The 14,488-nt window shown below is 49.6% G+C and overlaps 1 protein-coding gene across 8 annotated transcripts in view; it reads left to right on the forward strand.

The window, feature by feature from the left end:
• NFIA (nuclear factor I A) overlaps nt 1-14,488 on the forward strand; it is a 245,802-nt gene that overhangs the window by 32,494 nt on the left and 198,820 nt on the right. The gene's annotated exons all lie outside the window — the stretch shown is intronic.

Here is a 14,488-nt window from a genome sequence, read left to right on the forward strand (position 1 = left end):
TCCATAAACAGTAAACAACAGGCTACCCACTCGGGCAGCCAAAAACCCACTACTGCATAAGCTCAATAGCTGCACCCATCTGCCAAATAAAGCCCTCGCCGCCGCCTCTCGCCCACGAGGGCCAGGGCAGAGCCAGTGCCTTCCCCGCCGTGACCCCCTTGCCCGCTTCCCCGCTCACGCCTGGGCAGGGTTCGGGAGGGTAAGGGGTTTATTTTTAGTTTTATTTCATTTTTTTCCCACCGCAAAGTGGCAACAAGTACCGACACCCTTTTCCCTCTGACTTCTTGGCCTGCTAACCCTTTCGCAACACAATGGGAAGGCAACCGCTTCCACCCAGGGGAGGGGATTTAATGACTGGAAAATAGAGAGAGAGAATTTACTTGGAAAAACTGTGGAATTAAAGTTCTGGACAAAAACATGCATCACTGATGCATAACACTTTTGTTAATTGGGTCTTAACAGGTTTGTGACTCAGGCTGTAATTATTTTAGAAATGGGTCACACCAGGCAGCGCCAGCGGAGCGTCCTGAGGTGTAAAGCTGCGGCCGGGCGCGTGTGGCTCGGCCCCGTAGCCGCCCAGCCCCGCTTTCCCCCAAACGGGGCTCCCCGTGGGCTCTGCCGGCCTGGTGGAGGTGTTTGTCCGGCTCCGTTCCCGGCGCGGGGCCCTCCTGCAGATCTCCGTGTCACGTGCTGGCCGTGCGATGCCAAGCGCGCTCGCCGCTTCTCCTGTGCTATTGTTTTCACTCCTGATTTTTTCATGTGTTTTCCTGACCTGCCAGAGGCACTAAATCTTGCTAATGCCTCCCCTGCACTCTAGTCGCAGAATGGGCTGCGTGAAGTTTTTCTTTTTTTTTTTTTTTTGACTAAAGCGAGATTAATTAAAATATAAAGACGCACCCGACTGTGGTAAATCATTTCTTCTTTTTACTAAATAATTGCTCTCTGCTAAATCCACCTCTGCTTTCCACTGCAGAAGTATCTCCACGCAAGCAAAAGTCTTCTAATGCTCGTAAAGCAACCGAGATATTATCTCTCTAATTAGCAGCTGGAAAAAAAAAAAAAAAAGAGAGAGATCAATTAATGGTATAATTAAAAACAGTGCCTTTAGATCTGTTGTTTGTGGTGAACGAACGTGGCTGTTACGCTGATCGCTGATGGGATGTGCTGGTTTTTCCCCCAAAAAGCTTGGAGCAGCACTTTGCAGCAGGGCTGGGGAGCCTGGTCTCAGGCAGCAGCAGGAGCAGGGACCCCGAAATGTTCCCAGCAGCGTGGCCCACGCCTCCTTCGTGTGGCTCTGGGGAGGTGTTGGGGTCTTGCAGCCGGGCGAGGGGCTCGGCGCGGTTCTGCAGCTCTCGTTTGGCCCTTCCCTGTGCCGGGGTAAGCTGTTTTTCATATATTGTAGCCTGGGAAAGCTGTGTTACTGTTAAAAGAGTAACCATATCCCTTTCTGAGCTGTTGCCAAGCAGATGTAGGGTTTTGGAAAGTTCCCAACAAACTTCCACAGCTGATACTTTACTGACTTGTTCTTTCTCCCTTCCCTCTACTTGCACCTATTTAAATAACCAAAGGACATAATTTGGGGGAGGGAGCGTTGCTCTGCATCTTCTACTTGTTAAATATAATTAATTGAGAGTGACCAGTTAGTCAATTACAGTGTACAGCTTGCAAAAGAAACGCAGAAATATCAAATATTACTGTTTTACCAAAAAGCTCCCTCTTCTGCGCTGAATGCTTTCTTGGAAGAACCAGCCGAGTAATGAGGAAAATTGAGCCCCTTCAGCCCTTTGTGCGATACGGGGCTGCTTCTGCCTCTTGCCAGGGCAAATATCTCATTTACTTTCTTAATGGCAGGGCTAATAATTTGGGAGGTGGCTGTGAAGGAGGAAGAAATAACAGCTTTTAAAAGCCAGCGTCGATAGGAAAGCCGGTGTAAATGCAAATCTCCCTTGTGTGTGTGAGTGTGCGCGGGGAGGAAAACGGGGCACTTGAAATGTGGAAAGCTCTGGCAAATCATATATCACAGGAAAGGTTTACAGGAGTTCAGAATATAGCGAGGGGTATAGATGTCAGGTTTTCTTACACAATAGAGGGTCTTTTGTTTCCGCGCTCCCTCTTGGCAGGAGCCTCCGTGCCACTGCTGGCAATTTCCTGTCCATCTTTCACCGCGCAGCAGAGCCGGAGCAGGGGAGTAGTCCCACGTTTTTGTTTAGACTATTTTTTTTAATGCTAAGCCTTGTCCTAAGCAGGATATCCCTGTGTATGTTTGGAGTTCCTGAACTTCTCTGCAGAAAATTATCCTTAAAAAGCCCCTTCCATAACACCCAGTCTCTAACTTCTCTCTGAAAAAAAAATAATAATAATAAAAACAGCCCTCATTTAATTGCTTTTGCTTGTGAGAGCTTGTACCTCACTGCTTAATCCGCCTGCGTCTCAAATGCTTGGTTTTGAAGAGGAAAACCAAAAAGTGGGGACTCTCCAGCGGTGCCCCTGCTGCCAGAGCACCGGGTGCAGGACTCTGTCCCTCGGGCTCTGCCTCTGACAGGTTTTGGGTCTGTCCCTGGTCCCCAACCCTGCTCTCAAAAGCACTTCCCATGCACACTCGTGAGTCGAGCAGGCTCAAGGGCCCCGTGACAGTGGTGTCTGGCTGCAGTCAGGGCTGTATGGTTCTCAGACGCTCTCAAAGCTCACGGGCCAACAGCTCTCTTTTATAATTACTTTTTTTTTTTTTTTTTTTTTTTTTTTCTGGCTCTCCCAAATGATCTCCTCGGACGGCCCCGTCTGCATTTGTTGACATCACGCAGTGAATCCAAAGTAAAACTAAAACCAGGGCACGGCTGTTAGCTCGCACAGGGCAAACTCAAACTGCAGGCTCGACAGGCCCAGCAGTGGAGTTAAATACAGAAAAATATACCTGTGAAATACAGCAAAACTCCTGTGAAATACAGGACCCTGCTGCAAGGAGCTGGATAGGTTTGGATTTGAAAACGCTTCGTTTCCTCTAAAACTTCCATTAACTTGGTAGGACAGCACCAAGAAAGTGGGAAGGAGGGTGCAAACCGGTGCGAATGCCAACTGCTCGCCACCAAGTTTCTCGGGAATGTGACACCCCCGGCAATCCGTTTTTATTTAGGTTTAGAAAACCCTTCAGATTAGCAGGTCGGCAGCGCGTGCATTCCTGGTGACCGCCGCCGTGCTGCACGGACGTCGGCTCCGAGGGCTCAGCCCAAGAGGAAGGGGAACCGCGCCGGCTCCTGCAGCCCTCGCTGGGGTTAAAGGAAAGCCACGGCTGCGGCGCGAGCGTTGCTGTCCGCGCGCCCCCTGCTCAGGCATTCCTCTTGGTAACATGATCTTATTTCTGTCTGCTTTTAACAGATAGGCGAGGTTAAGTTATGTTAAACATGTTGTACTAAGTTTGATTCGCAATGCTTCAGTCTGGTTTTCTTCCTTGATTAGCTTTAATCAAACCCTCCGCGTTACATGACCTTAATAAAGCTATTTTTCCTGACAAGTGAAGACTGTCTTAACAAGCAAAGCTCATCTGGCCTGAAACTAAAGCCAAGTCAGGATGGTGTTTTAGGTCCTCATTAAAGTCCACAGCATGAAGTAAGAGGGGAAATGATGAAATGGTGCTCCACCAAACCATCCCTCCTTTACATTTAATTAGAGGAATTATACGCAACCCAGTAGATGCCTTGGGAAGGCAATCACCATTGGGTTAATAAAGAGCCCGGCAGTATAAAAGGGGGCAGCTAAGGCTTTAGCGAGGAGTAAATTAACACCAGGAGCCGGACGGACTTTGGGATCAACTGGGAAAAAAAACCGAACGGTGTTAATATAAAAAGAAAGGAGCTGCTGAGCCACCCGGCCCTGGTCCGGGGCTGATGCACAGCGACCCTGATGTGCTTCGGAGGGAAAGCTTGGCATGTTTATTCTCCCTGCAGTCCTTTCCTTCGGTTACTGCTGACTCACGCAGGTTGGGTGAAATATTGACGGCCGTGGCCGGCCAGGCGGCGAGGCGAGGAGGCGAAGGAAAAGCCCCGGCAGTGAGTGATGCCACGGGGCTTGGCAGTGGGTGAGGAAATCAGCCACATGCAGACAAAATGCGGTCAAGCAGCCGCCCCACACAGAGGATGTCCCTTGCACTCATTAGCATTGTGTTTGTAACAGAGCTTATCAAAAAACAGCCAACAGACATAATCTGTGGTTTACGCTTTCTTTCGTTCTCTTTTTTTTTTTTTTTTACTCTTGTTTTCCTTTTTTTTTTTTTTTCTGAGGGTTTCTAAAGGATGTAATCCGCTCTGTTTTTATTGCCTTTGCCTCTGGACGTGCCGCAGCTCCAGCCAGCAGTTATTTCAGCGTCTCTAGCCTCCCTGTGAAGGTCTGCACTGCTGAGGGCTTGACTGCTACTAAATTGTAAACCGCAGTGCTGCTTTAACCCTTTTCCTCCTGCGCAGCTCCCCAAATTTTGGGTGTTGCAGGCTGTTTCCATTAGAGGAGAAATTGCTGACGGAGTGTGGCAGTGCTTCGGTGCAGACCTGCTTGTTTAGAAGGGCTGTGGAAAGCCCGGCTCCAGCAGCACAGCGGGAAGCAGCCTCGGTTGCTTTCAGCGGGGCCCCTTCCCCAACCTGAGCCCCCGGTGCTTTCTCCCAGCTGCACCGAAATGTATTTTTGCACTTTGAAGGCTCCTTTCTGCACAGCCAGGAACCTTCCATCCACACAGCCCCTACAGGCATTGCACCCAAAGCCTTCTGCTTTCCTCATCTCTGCTATTTCATCCTTAAAGTCCAAGTTTTCCTCTTGGAAACAGAAACTTCTTGCTCTGATAGTCTCAGAGCCCCCTTTTGAGCACAGTTGCATTTGCAAAGTGATTTCCTGGCTGGGTACATCCCTCCCTTTCCTCCACATCTCCCTGTCTGCAGGGAGAAGCCAGAAACATTTGTCCGCCTGCAAGCTGCGAGCTGAAAGGAGAGCGCCGTCCTTCCCCACACCGGTCCCACTGAAAATCACTTCTTTGCTCGCTTGTCTACGATGATATTTGCAAATAATTTCCTAAAAAGGCAATCTAAAAATGGCACTGTTGTTACCCATATTTGTACACAGGCTCGTGTGCGACTGGATTCCTAGGGCTTGTCTACACAGGGACAATTGAAATTAATGTGAAATAACTTTAAAGTGGATTAGCTAAACTGCATTACGTCCTTGTGTAGACACTGTCATTTAGAAATAAAACTGCCTTAATTTGGTTTAGTTTAATTTGCTTTAGCAATTTAATAAAGACACTTTAAGTCTGAGTGAGGAGTTTACATAGGGATTTAATGCAGTTTAATTAATCCACTTTAAATTCACAATTTTAATTAATTAGGATGAACTTTCCTTAAGTGTTCCCCTGTCGAGATAGCGGTGCAGCATTTCCAGCCACCTGGCAAGATGACCTGACGATTCCTGACTCTAAAGAGCTGTTGCAATGATGCGTGATCGGTCCTGTCCCCAGAGTTTGGTACATAAAGAAAGTAGTTTCAAAGTCCTCCTGCTCTGGCCACTGCCGGGAAGTCCTTCTCTGCCCTAAATTACCTCTGGAGAGCCCAGGTTCACGCTGTAACGAGCCACCCTCCTCCCAAGTGCTCCAGGTTCTCGTGTTGCCCGCAAAACCATAAGCAGAAGCATCTGTCTCATGTGAGAGGGAGTTGGGAAGACGTGTCCCGACACAGAAAGAGGCACAACAGCCTACTTCAGCTCTGCACACGCGGCGTCGTGCTTTGCTGACCACTGAAATGGTTTCAGTTTCTCACCCAACTTACGCAGCGGTTTTGTAATATTGGCAAACCCACAAAAACCCCCTTCTGCGTAGGCGGAGCGAAGTCCTGCAAACCTGCGTGCTTCTGGGGTGAGGCTGGCCAGGTCTGCAGAGCTGCCGTTGCCCTTATTTATTTACCGGCAGCAGAAATTCCCTCTCTGCTCGTTGTGCAGATGACCTCTCCTTGAGACACCGGCGTTGCTCCGAGTGCACATCCTCAGCTTTCCACTTCCCACAGCCCGTCAGCGAGCAGTGGGTTTCCTGCAGTGCTTTTTATTAAGGGGATTGCGCAAAAGTTTCTTTCCATGAACCGGAATGTGTCCTTGCTTGTCTCCCCCAGCCCCTCGCAGTCTCCTCATGGCCCCACAGCTCCTTTGGGGTTTGCTTTCCAAGGGGACCCCTTTTGGGGCTGTGGTCTTCCACGTCCCTCCGACTGAGATTTCAGCCCTCCCTTACAGCAGGTTGTAGGGAATACACGGCGTGGTAGTGCTCGGAGCATCTGATTACTTATTCAGGGATTAAAATATATCAGAATGGTGAAACGCGATCCCCCCTGTGATATGCACTGCCTGGCAGCTAATCAGTAAATTGTAGTTAAACACAGGGCTCTGCAGAGCTGCGCTCGGTTCCTGAGGTCTCGTTTGGTAGGGAGGGCTTTAGGGGGAAGTAAGGGGCAATCAGTTGCAATTTGCCTTTATGGGGATGACAACTAAATGTGAGAGATTATTCACATCCCCGTCTGCACGTCGCTCTCCAAAGGCCAGTGGAGAACAAGGCGCTGTTTCACGGGGCGCAGACGGGCAGTCCCTGCCCCAAAAACCTCGCATCAGCTGGAGCAGACAGGGTGGAGAGCTACAGGTCCAGAGCCATGGGAGCACCAGGTTTTGGAGACCACCCAGGGAACTTTTTAGGAAGCTGTTAGCTAGTGGGAACGGTGAAGGAAACAAAAGGGCAGATGTGTGGGGCTGAAATACCCAGCGTGGAGAGTGAAGAAGCCCAGCGGGGGCTGATGGCAGGTTCGGGAACATCCCCAAACCCCTCCAGCCTCGTGGCAGGGGGAGCGGGGTGGCTGCCGGGTGCTCACCCACGAGCACAAAGCCGGGAGCATCCGCACCTCCCTCCTCGCCAGGGCGTTGGGCACAGCTCAGCCTCCGCTGTAAACATTAAAGTGCTTTTTTATGATTGCTCCGCCGGTGCCAAAACCAGACACACGCTTGCTCGCCGCCTCGCGTCGTGCTCCCGTGCTGCCACGACCCAAAGTGATGTAATTTATTGAACGAGGGGTCTGCCACCAACTGCACGCTCAGGAGGGCCAATTTTTGTTAGAAATTTCTCTTCTGCAGTGCGTGGGTTTTATCCACAGCTAAAGGGAGGTGGGGAGGAGTGTTCCTTGGCTTTTCCACTTGGACGTGTCTAGGCTAAACAAAGCAGGGAAAGTTTTCTGTTGCTAAATGCCTGGTAATCGTGTGTTTATCCTAAATTTAGGGCTAGTCCATTTTCTCAGTCATGCAAGGGGAGAAGGGAGTTAAAACCAAACTGATGGCAAGTGTCTGGATAGAGACGGTCTTTCTAGCAGTCATAAAAAGATTGCCTTTGATAGGGATTTTGTTATTTCACTGTGGAAGTCATTACAAGGGGAGATCTCGTATCACTGTAAAGTTAGCCACTAGATTAGCTATTCATATATTTTATTGGTAAAAAATATGACAGGGGGATTATTGTGTGAGAACTTTGTGGAAAATAAAAGAGATAAAAGCAGTTTAACTGTCAGTACATTAAGGCTGTGGTTAGCTCTGCATAGTGTTACGGGATGGAAGGAGACCGGGGCTCTGAGGACTGGCGCTGTGTGTTTCAGATGGTCGCGTACCGCGGGAGGGGTTGGCCAAAGTAAGGAGCCCAGGTAGCTCAAAGAGGAGACAGCAATTAAAGATGAAGAAGGAGATTTCCTCCAGGTTGGTTTGGCCAAAGTGATGGAGACCCCGAGGCACGCCAGCAAAGGGGCAGCTTGTCCCTGTGTCCATGCAGAGGTCCCCATCCAGCTGAGCTCTTGGCAACGTGAATGAATGCGGTGATGGCACTCACATTTGTGTAGCCTTCCCTGCACATCTCCTCTTTTATTTTCACCTCCATTTATTATTTTATTTTATTTTATTTTATTTTATTTTATTTTTCATTTGCCCACATTTTTGGCTGCAGACGTTCAGAAGTCCTGGACAAATGGCTGCGGTAAACACACAAATTGGTTGCACAGCGAGCGTGCAGGGAGCACGCACCGGGCTGGCCGCAGCCGCGCGCGCCGCGCGTCCATCTGCGCAGCACATGTGCGTGGGGGCTGAGGCACCCAGCTGGCTCCTGGGCTGGAGATGGAGCCCGGCCACAGCAGCTTTAAACAGGACGGGAGATTGTCACGTGAAGGCCCCTTCCCCAAGGGACCCTGCTCTGGCCGTGGCAGAGGCTCGAGGCTTGTCCGCTCGGCCATGACGATGGGAAGGTAAGTGGGATGTAGACAAAGGCCGTGGGATGGAGGCTCTGCTTTGGGTTTCGCTTGGGTGGAGTGCAGAGTGGGAAATGTGATTTAGGAGAGCGCTTGGTTTGGAGAGCTTGAGAGGCATGTTTGGTCCGTGCTCTTCAGCACGGCGCTGAGCTACTGCCTATAGAAAATACAGACGCTGTATTGAACAGATGTCTTCATCGCTGGCTACACGCTAATGGAAATCTGTGTTGTCACTGTCACCAGCAGTGCAGGATTATATTCTTAACGTGTAGCTTCCTTTACGTGAAATCAAGCTACACAGCACCAAAAACTTCGACGATACTTGGCTTAGAGTCGGACTTTACAGTGTTCCCATCCAGCCGGACTCCTCCTAAGTGCAACTCCAAAGTCCTGTTGTGTTTCACGGGCTGCACTGTTAGAGTTTGCAGGTTTGGACACTTCATGTCTTGATCCATCCTGCTTTGCATGCCAGAGTGTTTTCATTAGCACAGCATTCATGCATGTGAGATTGTCGCTAACTGATATAATTAACCAGTGTGTCAAAGGCTATTTGTTTATTGCACATGCAACGGCTTTGCTGTAGTAAGAAACCCTTTCTGCTGACACAGTGCGAATGGGAACATGCTAAACTGGAGGAATAGCCCCGAGCTGGATGTGGAAGTTATGAACAATGATTGTACTTAAAAGAAGAGAAAACAGTGCCATGGATTTCAATGGGTTTGACTTAAGGTGATTGGTGTCTGAAGAAAGGAAGAAGGGGATGAAGAAAAAAGAGTTTGTCAAATAATTTCCCCCAACCCGTGATTATTGTTATTTCCTATAAAGTAAGCTGATCTTTGGTGATCAGGGAAGCCAGATGATGACTAAAAATAAATCTACTGCGGGGCAGAAACTGTTAGCATCCTTTCTGGAGGCAGCGATAAGGCGCTTGCTCCCCAGCCTTTAAATCAGCCTGTCCTTTGTGATCCCTGTTTCCTTCCCACTTCTTTGCTCTTTTTAGCTCCCAAGAATAATGCTATTCAGGAACACAAATGTCTTCTGTGTCAGGTGCCTTCACTATGAACTCTTTGGGCCTGCTGTATATCACGTCCCTGCCCTCATTTTGGACATCTGCGCAGCTTTTAAGGGATCTTTTCAGAAAATCTTTCTTTTTAGTTATTTATAAATAAATATTGCTGGGGTGGTCCTCACAGCAGGACTCGGCGGTTCCTACACTGTGAAGTGTGGACCGTAGTGTCCATGTTTTAAGTACTAAAATGTGTAGTTTGTAATGAAAATATGGGGAGGCACATTTGTGAAGGTCTGCAGGAAGTTCTGAGGGTTGACACTGGTTTGTGTCCCAACAAACCCGCCAGCTGCTGCAGAGAAACCCAAATGTATGCCTTAGCTCAGTAAATATCAAAACCTCTCATCCCGTTGTGTTGGAGGTATCCCAAAATCCCCGTTTAGGCTTCCTCTTCTCTCAAATCAGCTGCTTCTGCTCCCACAACTTCAGCTCTGGTGATGCCCAGCCCATTGCTCCTGTCCTGCCCTGCCTCCCTCCATTCAATCCCATGGCTCGGTGCCTTTCCGTAGCTTCTTCTCCAGAAGCAGTTAAACCATCAGCATTATTTAACACCATCAAAACTGACTTTTTTTTTGCTTCCTCCTCTTCCCATCACTGTTTCTCCTTCCTCCTGTTGCTGGAACCACTGCCAACTGATGGCCAAAACCTGGGCTCCATCTTCAACTCCTTGTTCCGCAAACGTGCAAACAATTTGTACCTCCCCGTCTCTGTCTTGCCTTGCCCATCCCTCAACATATGATTGTTCTTTTTCACTCGTCCCGGCTGCTACAAAGCTGTAAATTCTGTGGCCTGGATTTTCTCAATCTCTTCCATCCAGGCCATCCAAAGCTCTCTAATGTAGATACCCGATTTTATCCCTGGCCTTTGACCCTGGCTATGCCATCCTGTGTTATGGATCCATTCATTTACTTCTTGCTCCATTGAAGTGTCTCGTCTCTGACCCCTGGACACATTCTCCCTTAGCACTTGCACGTCTCCTTTGCCCCCTCTCCCTTTCTCCTCCACCCTCCGTTGCCCCTCGATCACGAAGCTGTGTCCTCCTCACCCACCACCTCTCCTGTCCCCATCTGGTCCTTTCTGTCTTAGTGCAGCCTTGTGGTGCTCACCTCCCGGGTGTCCTCAGGCCACAGGGCTCGGCTGTGACACCACACGCTCCTCGTGAAGAAAAACCACATTCACTGCGTGTCTGTGTGTTCCTTCCCTCTTAACTTTTCACCTGCTCCCTCTTAGCACTTTGTTGTTGTCTTTGGCTTATCTCTCACAGTAATCTCTGCAGGGCACAGTGGTCTGTGTGTTCCTATAATTCATACCGTGCCTGGTGCAACGCAGCCTTTATGCTGTTGGGTATATGGGAACATTTCTAATGCAAACAACTCATAGCTAGGAAGGGAGTTAAAAAATTAGAAAGGACTCCAAACCCATGTCACATATTCTCTTGCAAGGAATGGGGAAAAAAATTGTTTATTCTGGCCCCAAATTTTAATCACCCAAGGGCTGTTAAGATAAAAATAGTCAGTTCTGCCTTCTGTTTATGGTATACTTGGTTGAGTGCAAGCCAATTTTGAAGCTGAACATACTGTCTGCTATTTTTGCTTGATTTTAGATTCCACATTTTAAATAGTTTCTTTAACAAGAAGCATATTTTCACTGATACAAACTTAGCTTGAGGAGAAGCATCCTGAAGTTCTAGCCATATTGAAGATCAGTGAAATGTAGTAAACTCTGGTTTTAAGGGTTTTGTTTTCTCCAAGAGCTGAAATGAAGAGTGTGTTCTGGCAACAAGTGCTGGCACGTTGTTCATTAAAAGCTCTCTTCCGAGCTTTGGTTCCCACACACATGTGCCCTCATTCTTCAGCGGAGCTTCCAGGCAAGGGCATTGGCAGTGCTCGAGTCTGATCTTCAGCCATACAATTTGTCTTAATTGTCTACTAGCATCTAGGCAAGACTTAGCTCACGGGTGGCCACAGCAAGGGGCCACATGCAAACCGATGAGCTTCTTAATGTGGCCTGCCCGGCAATCGGATGATTTAATTATCTGTGCCCGTCGTAGGCTGCCTGGCTGCTCCCCGTCCCGCCTGCCCTCAGGCGCGGCGGGCTTAACCACATGCAGCCATGGGGGCAGCTGCATTTGATCTTCCTCGCCAACGCGAGGGTCCGGCCCTGACAACAGCCTCTCTGTTCGGTGCTTTCTTTCCCCTTCTTTCTTTTCCGCTTCGTTTGGCACCGTGCCCCCAGAATCATTTGTGTGTAGGGGAGGATGAGAGAGCTGGATGGCAAAAACTTCGAACATGGAGTTGGGTGTTGACAATCCCGATGATTAATTGATCCTCCGAGGATCCAAGATGATTTGCTGAAGCATCAATAATAGAAATCCTGTCATTATCCACTATTTACTCGGTCTTTCTGCGGGAAGACATCCTGTCTCAGTGTGTCTGCGTCACGCGCGCCTCACACGGGGCCGCCTGCCGTTCGGGGGGCACGAGGGCCGGCCTGTCGCCCGCAGACCTCCTTTGGCCACTCGGTGAAAGCTCCTGGAGCTTCTGGAGAACAGCTCGATCCCCTGTAACCAGCATGAGGCAGCGAGGTTGGGCCTGGGCACGGGGATGGCCTGGACACGGGGACATTTCACTGCTGATGGCACTGAGAAGAGCTGGGCATGGGGCCTGCTCGCTGTAGCGCCTGCTGCTCCGAGCGCGTGTCAGGTGAGGTGAGAAAGAAGCAGCAGGAGCAGGAGACCTTGTGCCCGGGGCAGAGATCAGGGGTGTCTCCGAGCGTGACCTCTTGCTGTCCTGATCTCCTCTTATCTGCCCCGGTCAAGCACAGCTCCTTGCCTGTCTGTACCTGTGGAGCAGGCTTGGCTGCCTGCTGGTAGCAGGGCACTGAGAGACGGGACAGGCTGACCCGAGCTGTGCCACAGGCTTTTCCCCGTGTCACTCTGTGAGCTGGAGAAAGGAGAAGCTTCCTGGCAGTCACTGTTCCTTTGTTGAAGCGTGTGTCTTGCTCGTGTCCAGGGAGGTGTCTGCTGAACGGCCTCTGAAGTGTTTGTGCTCTCCTTAAATGTGCTCAGGATGAGGCTGGAAAGTGCTGTGCATTGGTGAGGCTCTTCATGTAAGCACCTCCAACAGTTTGGGGAACCTCAAATAATCCTTCCCACTTCCAGTCTATAGCACGATCTGTGTCTCACCCCTCTCCTAAACCTCTGACTCTCCAAATATGTGGTTTCACTGCTGTGGGTGCCCTAGACATTTTCAGGTAGTGCGAGGTGGATGAGCTGTGTCTGGCAGCACAGCGCTCACCAGGTGGAGTGCAGTTACACAGCTCTACCTCAGTTTTACCCAGGGATTTTGTGGTGTTTTTTATCTGTGGCAAATGTAGGGGGTCACCTCTTTTCAGGTGGTGTAATGCTAATGTTGGGCCAAGACAGACTGTCCTTTGGGTAGGTAGCACATCTCAGACATGCCAGTAGAAGGTAAAGTCTTCAGCATTACACCTTAGGAAGCACTTGTGCTTCTCTCTGCATTTTGCTCTTTTCACAACGATGCTGGGAGTGATGAAGGTATTCCCCGGAGTCAGGAAAAAGACACAGCAGGGCCTGGCTCTGCGAGGCACTGGGACGTTTCCTTCCTTCAGGGTGAGAGCTGTGGGCAGTGAGCTCAGCCCCAGGATCCCATTCATGGGCTTGTGTTGGTGGATTTCACAGCTCCGTCTGGAAATGTTGATGATCAACACGTCGTCACCAGACCAGGGGGCATGCTACCAGCACCACTATGCTCATTACTCTCCTTGTTACAAGGTTCCCTGTGTGACAGCCTGACTGAGGCCTTGCTGGGGAGAAGGTGTCTGCGTGTGCCCTGCTCCCTGCCACGGTCCAGCTGCACCCTACAGCCACCTCCGCTGCGGCTCCAAAATTTCCCCGCTGCACGGCGTGCAAGGCACGAGCAAACCTGCACTGGCGAGATGGTATGGCAGGAGGGGACAGCTGATTTTAATTATTTTATATATAAATAACTTTCGGATAGTTTGCAAGTTTGGCAATGGCTGCCAGCGTAACAATGTGACCTTGTTACTCTTACCCCATTCCTCCGAGTGTTTGTCTCGCTCACTTGTTTTTCCATATCTTAAATTAGCTTGCAAGTGGTTGGGGAAGGGGCCGGGGCCGCCCTTGCCCCTGCCCGGCCCTGCGGCTTCCTGGGGCTTGCAGGACACGACCACACAAGGACAGAGAGCAAGGAAGCCATAGCTTGGGGTCGGTGACGCCTGTGGGGTATAAAACCCAAGCTGCTGGGATTTCCCCTGGGTTGGTCCCCGTTTGGGCTCTGCAGGGTTTGCTCTGTGCCGGCCCTCGGGGTGCACAGCTGGGGCTGGCCCTGCCTGCGAGGGGGCACGGAGGGGCTGGGGAGTCCTGGATTTTAGCACTTTGGGGGGTTTATTAGTGTTGACAGTGTGTGAACTTGACATCCTTTGTAATAATGCGGTTTTAAAATCTGCATTATTCATGCGCGCTTCTGAATACAGCCCCACTGTGTGAGGTGTTTGGGGGGGAAATTAATTAAATAAATGTCAGTATCCTTGAGGAGCACGTGAGACTTCACATCGCACAACAGCTCCGGCGGCTTTAACCACCAAGAGGAGCAGAGGGTGGGAAGGGGAAAGTCTGCACTCCCATGTATATCCTTTCCCTCATCCGTAGCTGAATTCCTGATGAAAACTGAAAAGATTAGTTAGAGAGAAATGAGTCCAGCCATACAGATCAGTAATATTTCATATTTTTGTTAATAATTGTAGCTTGTTCTCCCGCTCTTTATTTATGGCACAAATAAATATGGTTCTGAATGAATTCATCACAGGAAACACCCTTTTACTCTTAGGTTAATGTTTAAAATTAAACCAGAGAGCAGATGGCTAAGGATGCACTGGCTGGATAAACCAGACAACTGCACCGGTGGAGTGAAATGTAATTACACCCATGAATATTATTTGCAAGGGTAAGAGATAGTTATCAAAGTTGTGTTTCTTCTTCAGCACACAGCCAAGGCAGGATACGACTGAACAAATAACGCCAAGAAGGCTAAATGCAAAAAGTAAACGTATTTTTAAAGTCAATCTTGTAGGCTTTTCTGCGGAGGACTTGCCT

This window comes from Aythya marila, assembly GCF_965140915.1.
Source record: "Aythya marila genome assembly, chromosome: 8".
Classification (NCBI taxonomy): Eukaryota; Metazoa; Chordata; class Aves; order Anseriformes; family Anatidae; genus Aythya; species Aythya marila.